The sequence below is a fragment of the Vicia villosa genome, linkage group LG3 (genome assembly GCF_029867415.1).
Source record: "Vicia villosa cultivar HV-30 ecotype Madison, WI linkage group LG3, Vvil1.0, whole genome shotgun sequence".
Classification (NCBI taxonomy): domain Eukaryota; kingdom Viridiplantae; phylum Streptophyta; class Magnoliopsida; order Fabales; family Fabaceae; genus Vicia; species Vicia villosa.
The window spans coordinates 170,926,929-170,935,415 of record NC_081182.1 but is presented as its reverse complement, the minus strand read 5'-3'; positions in this window follow the sequence as shown (position 1 = coordinate 170,935,415).

The window sequence follows — 8,487 nt, the reverse complement described above, 5'->3', positions numbered from 1 at the left end:
GAGTAATTTGAATTCCTAGAAAGAATATAAGTTCTCCCGTCATACTCATTTCAAATTCTGCTTGCATGGACTTAGCAAAATTTTTTCCAAGAGAAGCATTAGAGGTTCCAAATACAATACCATCTACATATATTTGACAAATTAGAATATCATTTTTAAATGTCTTACGAAATAAAGTTGTGTCTACTTTTCCTCTGGTAAAATCTTTATCTAGAAGAAATGAACTTAATCATTCATACCAAGCTCTAGGAGCTTGTTTTAGACCATATAAAGATTTCTTAAGTTTAAAAACATGTTGTGGATATTTTGAATCTTCAAAGCTAGGAGGTTGATGGAAATAAACTTCTTTTTCTATGTAACCATTTAAAAATGCACTGTTAACATCCATTTGATACAAAGTGATGTCATATTGATCAATAAAGGAAATTAATAATCTAATAGATTCTAACCTGGCGACTGGGGAAAAGGTTTCATTATAATCAATACCTTCTTGCTGACTATATCTTTGTGCAACCTGCCGTGCTTTGTTTCTGACGAACTTCTCCTTGCTCATTCAATTTGTTTCTGAATACCCATTTTGTTCCAATGACATTGAATCCATCAGGTCTTGGAACTAGATCCCATACATCATTTAAAGTAAATTGATTCAGTTCTTCTTGCAAAGCTATTATCTAGTTAGTATCTTGAAGAGCTTCATCAACAGAAGTTGGCTCAACCATAGTAACTAATCCACATAGAAATTCTTGATTGTTTTATAGAAATGATCTGGTTCTAATGGGCTCATCTTTCTTTCAAAGTATGACATCTTCTGGATGTGCTGAGGTGAGTCTAGAAGATTTTCTCTTAGATGTTTCTTCAGAAATTCTCAAGTTCTCCATAGATGTTGTAATTTGAGGATCTTCTAAATTGTCTTTTGCTTCTGAGTCTTCAGAGTTTGTAAGTTGAACTTCCATATCTGCAATATTTTCACCTTGTTTTGGCTTTTGATGGCCAAGCTTATCATCAAATCTAACATTGATTGATTCTTCCACAATCAGAGTTTTTGTATTGTATACTCTATAACCTTTTGAATGTTCGGAGTATCCAAGCAGAAAGCACTTTTGTGCCTTAGAATCAAACTTGTTCAAATGATCTTTAGTGTTCAATATATAACAAGTACATCCAAAAGGATGGAAGTATGAAATGTTGAGTTTTCTATTTTTCCATAATTCATAAGGATTCTTTTCAAGAATAGACCTTATAGAGATTCTATTCTAAATATAACATGTTGTGTTAATTGCTTTTACCCATAAATGTTTAGCCATATTGGTTTCGTTAATCATGGTTCTGGACATTTCTTGCAATGTTCTATTCTTTCGTTCAACTACTCCATTTTGTTGGGGAATTATAGGACAAGAGAAATCATGAGAAATGCCATTTTCTTTAAATAACTTTTCAAAGAGATTATTCTCTAATTATCCTCCATGATCACTTCTAACCTTTATGATTCTAAAATCTTTTTCATTTTGAATTTTGTTATAGAAGTCAAAGAACACGAAATGTGACTCATTTTTGTGTTTTAAGAACTTAACCCATGGCCATCTGCTATAGTCATCAACAATTACCAATCCATACTTGTTGCCTCTGATTGATGTAGTTTTCACTAGACCAAATAGATTAATGTGCAGAAGTTCTATTGTCCTAAAGGAATAGACAACATTTTTTGATTTAAAAGAGGGTTTTGAAAACTTTCCCTTCTGACATGCTTCAGACAGAGGTTCTGAGTTGAACTTAAGATTGGGAAGTCCTCTGACCAGATTGAGTTTAGTAAGCTTAGATATTCTTCTTATGCTAACATGTCCCAATCGTCTGTGCCAGACCCATTGCTCATCGTTAATAGATAGAAGACAAGTTACTTTCTGAGTTTTAAGATCAGAAAGATCAATTTTATAAATGTTTTCTTTCTCTTGCCAGTGAAGAGGATTGACCCATCTTTAGGACTGACAGCTTTATAGGACTTTTGATTAAAGATTATTTCATAGCCGTTGTCACTTAATTGACTTATGGACAACAAATTATGTGCTAATCCTTCTACTAATAGAACATTAGTTATGGAGCGTGAATTACCGTTTCCAATAGTTCCAGAACCGATAATCGCTCCTTTTTTATTTCCTCCAAATCTAACGTCTCCACCAGATTTAAGCTCCAGGATTTGGAACATAGACTTTCTTCCCGTCATGTGTCACAAGCATCCAGAGTCCAGGTACCATGACTAGTGTTTCAACTGAGCTACTAAGGATATCTGCAACATATATTATTTTCTCCTTAGATACCCACATCTTTTTGGGTCCTTTGATGTTAGTGCGCCTAAAGTTCTGTTTGAACTTAGGTCTAGCATGAAAGTTTTTAGAATAAGAAGTGTATTTAATGTCATGTGTGTGACCAAATTCAAATTGGGTGTGTAAAGGTTTATATGTAATAACCATATCATCAACAGGTTTAGTTTGATATGGTTCTTTCCCTTTGGGTATTTCATAACCAACTCCTTTTCTGTCGTTTCTACTAACACCATAAATCATTGAAGCCATTTTGCCTCTGTCTATGCTTCTAGCAAGAAATTTTTGAAAACTAGAGTCATATTCTTTTAGAATATCTTTCGACCTTGAAGTAGTATCTGAATTAGAGATATTTTGAATTTTTAATTCCTCTATGAGTTTAAGATTACTTTCTTTAAGTTCAGAGTTTTCTACTTTAAGTTTCTGAGTATCAACTACAAAACTATTTTTAAGTTTCATGTATTTGATCATGAGTTTACTATGGTTTTCCAATAGTAGTGAAACATATTAGGTTTTACATAGAAACAAAACAAGGGCAAGGAATTGGAAGCACAAGGGTTTGGAAGGAGAGGATACGAGAGGTGCAAGCCGGAACCAGAAATTAGGAATTCGATCGTAGTTAGAGCGGCCGTTAAATTTAAGGTAAGGGGTGGGGTTCTAATAGAGTAAGGATTATGATTAATTAGAAGTATAATTTATATTATTGTTATTTAATTTGTAATGCTTTTTAAAATATTCTTAGAACCTTAAAATATTGAGGTGGGCTTTAATTAGTTTTGGGCCTTTAGTTTTATCCATTAGTATTATTATATATAGGTAGTGTCTTTGACACTTGAGAGGCATCAATGAAAGAAATCAAAGTTTATCTTTTATCTCTATTTTCTTAGCTTAATTTTAATGTCTTTATCTTTTATTGTTGAAACCCTAGTTCTATAGTCTTGGTAGGAATTAGCTTCCTATCAATTGGTGCTTTCATCATGTACTCAAATTCTCCTATGGGTTACCCTTATCTTACACCTTCATCTCATCAATGGAGCATTCCTCCTACCTATCCCATAAACCCCTCTTTCATAACTCCTACCACACCTTCATTTCCATCCTTTCCATGGGAACTTTTCTCACCCTATTACACAAATCCATATGTTCCAACACCATCACCAATTTTATATCCAAATCATGGATATTCACCATATCCACCAAACCCTAACTCATATTCATCTTATTCATCATCTCCTCATTCATATTACTACCATAATTATCATCAACAAATTCAACCAACAAACACCTCCTCCATAACTTCTCATCAATATCAAACGTATTCTAGAAATAGAAGAGCTTTTGATAAGTATCTCCAAATATCTCATTCCTCTTTTAAGAAAAGATCTAAAAAAAAGTCTCAAAACTCTTTCCAATTTACAGTGCCTACGGATCTATTTTCCTTTCCCCTACAAACAAAAACCCTCATATCCCCCTTTTCATTATCCCCCTTTTCATTCAACCTACGAACAAATCACATCCATGGAAACTACTTCTCCCAAACCTTGACTACCCCCTCTCTTCCAAACGACAATGGGAGATTCCCTCGTCAGCCTCCACAACAACTCTCTGAGCGCAACTTCGTCAACCATCCCAATCGCATCAAAGGCACTACCGTTTCAAAACCCTCTGATCCATTTATAGTTTCCCCGGATCCCCTCTGGAAAACCGCAAACAAAGCTCGCGGAGGAGCTATTCCGCTTTCAATCTTGGGCGAGGAAGCAGAATTCGACCTTGACGAACAAGAAGAATCCAATAGAACCACCAAATTCGACGACGAAGGCCCTTCACACAGATGGTTGCCACTTGAACCAACTCACCATTTGTTTGATAAAATGCCGGATCAAAACACTGTCAAATACTTTTCCGCAGAGGTGTTGAAACACATAAGCCTCGATTGGAGCGGTTTGTATTGTTCTCACGATTCTAAGGATGTTTATTCTAAGGAAATGCATTCTACTGAGACTGTGATTGGAATTATTGATAACGATAATGATAAGAAGGATGCAGGCTTGAATGGTGATGATACTCAGAAATCTTCGAAAATCGATAAAGATGAGTCAAACCGGGTTGTCGAATTTCCACGTGCTGTGCTGTTGGTAAATGCCAAAATTGGAAGCAAGGTGACGGTGCTCCGTTGAAACTAGATTCTTTGTCGGCGGTGTTTTCGACTAGTATGGTTTCTGGAATTGAGCCTTTGGTGCCGTTTAAGGATGTTTCGAATGATAGGATTGTAGTTGTTTCATACAGTATCCTTGGTGTTGAAAATGCATCAAATCATATGGATTTGAATTCCAATATCCCACGACAATTTTTGGAATGGGGAAGACGCAAGAGGCTTATACTTGAAGAGATTAACAACTATAATGCAAGTATACTCTGTTTCCAGGAGGTTCATCATTTTGATTATTTAGACAATATTTTTCATAACAATGGCTTTAAAAGTGCTTACAAGGCTCACACAGGAGAAGCAAACGATGGATGTGCTAAATTTTGGAAAGACAAATTATTCAGTCTTTTGCATCAAGAAGATATAGAGTTCCAAAATTTTGGTTTGCGCAACAATGTTGCTCTGCTTTGTGTTTTGGAGGTAAACAATGATTCACAAAGGACTACTACAAAGGATGCTGGATGGATTGCTGGTCTGGAAGTTCTCAGAATTTTGGCTTTGTTTGCTTACAATTATTCTGTTCATGGGACTGATATCTTCAACACATATTGTCCAATGAATTACATGAATAGTGTGAGCAAGGTGTTTGATCAAATGCCAAAAAGAGACTTCATTTTCCTTTATCTTCCCAAAGAAACTATTATTACTTTAAACACAGGTCTGCAACATGTTGGGAAGATGACTACGAACACATTCTCGGTAATGCTACTAACAAACTTCATGTTTATTTTCGATCCCGGTGGAACTCATGGACTGACAAATTTGCTTCTTAAGTGCGACGAAGAAGTTGTTATGCAGTTCTTTTCGTTACGATGGTCTTACATTATCTTTGGCAAATGGTTTGGTTTTATCCTGTTTGGTTCACAGAAAGCGAGAGTTGCATCATACAAAATTTGTTGGCCTCCGATTAACGGTGACGAGTGTTTTGATGCAGACATACTCGCAGCTTTTGATATGGAAATCCATGAAGGGGTTGATGTTTGGTCTTTGTCACTTGGTGGATATGTTTCTAATTTTCTTAATGATAGTATTGCTATTGGATCTTTCCATGCGGCTAATGGTAGATTAAAAGTCTTTAATCACGTCAATTCATCCAAGTCTCCAGTGGCTTATATTGCATATCCAACAACAAAATTGAATACTAAGCGGGCCCTTTTAACAATTTTGATGATTTGCTTTTGCTATCAAATGGAGAAAATGTTTATTCTGGAGAAACAAACATGGCTCTAGAGTTTTGGGTGATCTACATGCCAAACAACATCAAATTCAATGGATGGAATTATAAAAACTGCAAGTGCATTTTTTTTCCTTCTTTTAGAACCTTGAGGACAAGGTTCAATGTGAACCGCGCGGCAATGATAGAGTAAGGATTATGATTAATTAGAAGTATAATTTATATTATTGTTATTTAATTTGTAATGCTTTTTAAAATATTCTTAGAACCTTAGAATATTGAGGTGGGCTTTAATTAGTTTTGGGCCTTTAGTTTTATCCATTAGTATTATTATATATAGGTAGTGTCTTTGACACTTGAGAGGCATCAATGAAAGAAATCAAAGTTTATCTTTTATCTCTATTTTCTTAGCTTAATTTTAATGTCTTTATCTTTTATTGTTGAAATCCTAGTTCTATAGTCTTGGTAGGAATTAGCTTTCTATGAGGTTCTAACTCTATAACCGGACTCATGATGAATAATATGTGGGGATTAAATTCGTAGAAAATTATCTTGATTTAATTTTGTGTGATTTATGTTGCAAACCAATGAATTTTATATGTTGCTGTATGAAATATAAATGTTGTCGAATCGACCGCACAAACTTTCATCTGTTAATAATTATTGGAACCTTGGATATTGAAATTGGTGATTTATTGTGTAATGTGTGACTGTGTAGAGTATGTCGAGTAAATAGGAAACTGGAAAAAAAGAAGAAAAAAAAAAGAACAAACTGGGAATGGGGCCCTTAGTGAAGGGACGGGTGCCCTGTACCAATAAAAAGAAAAAAAAAATATGTATATATAATTGAGGGTGGGCGCCTCATGTGGATGGGGTGGACACTCCACCTTGCTTTTCTCTCAGTCCCACGTGTGTGTGCATGTATCAGTCTTTTAGTTTTATTATTTTCATTGCCAGGAAAGTGATAGCTATATATATATATATATATATATATATATATATATATATATATATATATATATATATATATATATATATATATATATATAATTGAATTAGGAATAAGATGATAATCGATTAAGTAGTAATATATTAGTAGCATATATATTGCTAGGCCATGATAACAGAATTTGTATAATAAATGGTAGACTCAATATTATAGCAGTGGAATTGTTAATGAATAGCAGTATATGAGTAAAGTAACATAATGTTTATGGAAATAACAGGTTCAGAAAACAGGAACTGGTAGTATTAGTAGAGCATATATAATTAGCCAGAATGAATAGTTAGTAGAGAAATAAATAAATAGCAGTGTTGATAATTTGACCGGAGGATACTATTTGTGGCTAGTGGTAAACTTCTAGTAACAGGAAAGTAGCAGGTGTAGCAAAATACTAGAAGAAGTTATAATTAACAGGTAGTGCTTAGTTAATTTAGTAGTATGAATAATAGGAATTTTGCAAATTGTTTTGTAATTGTGTTGGTTGTTTGTGATGTACCTGTCAAGTTGGTGTTGTACGTTGTTGCTATGTTCTGTTGTTTAATGCGAAGTTGTAGGAAGTTGGTGACGATGTTACCTCTATTTATTGGTAAAATTTGTGATATAGGCTTATGCCTGACGACGTGGATTGTGTTGTTGTATAAGTTGTGTGATGTGCATTATCGAGTTGCATGCATTTCATAATTAGCGACGGCCTGGATTGGCAAATGTGTTGAAGGCTTATGCCTTGTTTGAATGCCTCTATTAATTGGCAATCGGCAATGGGGGCTAAAGCCCTGGGTACCACATACATATGCACTATTGTGTCTCATTTGCATTGGCATAAATTGATTATTGTGATGTGAAATGACTAAGAATGTTGTAATTGTGAAGTGATAATTTTGTATGATTTAATTCTAATATATTGTTTATCATACGTATGTTTATATTGTTTGATATCTCACCCTTTGAATGTTTTTCCATTGCCTTTATATTGGTAACGTGCAGGTTATGCTAGTGAGTGAAGATTTAGCCGCCGTGAGTCGAGTCAGTTGTCGCTCTCATACGTAGCACTCGGGGGGACAAAATGATTGTTTTATTTACTATTTTTTTTGCTGAATTTTTATTTGAGTTATGTTTTGATTTGTAACTTAAAGTTACTTTGCAAGGATGCTACGACGTTAATTGATTTAATGAAGTTTGGTGATTCCGCTGCAAGTTAAAATAATTGTTTTGATAATTTGGTTTTTGAGGATTAATTAAATTGTCCGTGTATGTTTATGTGTTATGTAACCATGTGAAGACAAGTAAGCCGTAAATGATTTTGAATGACGAAATATGTCATATCCCAATGTGTATTGTTTTCTTGAATTTTATACTCTGATTTTCCGTATAAATTATCGGGTAGATTTGGGGTCTTACATTTGAAGGTGGAGAAAAACACAAGAAAGGGGGGTTTGAATTGTGTTCTTTCATATTTTAATTTCCCTTTCTATAAATCTTTTCTTTCTTCTAATATCTCATTATCACGATATGCTTAGATCATTTGTGCGGAAGCATGTTAGTTATGACATAACCAATGAAATACTTATTCAACTTAACTTCTTAACTACATCAGAACTTCTCACTGGGTCAAGGACAGTTCTGAAGACAGTCAGTGAATGTTCTGAGTTAAGTGAAAAGCGCAGAAGATAAATGACACATTCATTTTTTATCCTGGTTCACCTTCCTCGGGTGATTTTGCCTCTTTCAATTGAGGACTTAATCCACTATAACCAAACTGATTACAACTGCACGATCAATTGTCGTGACT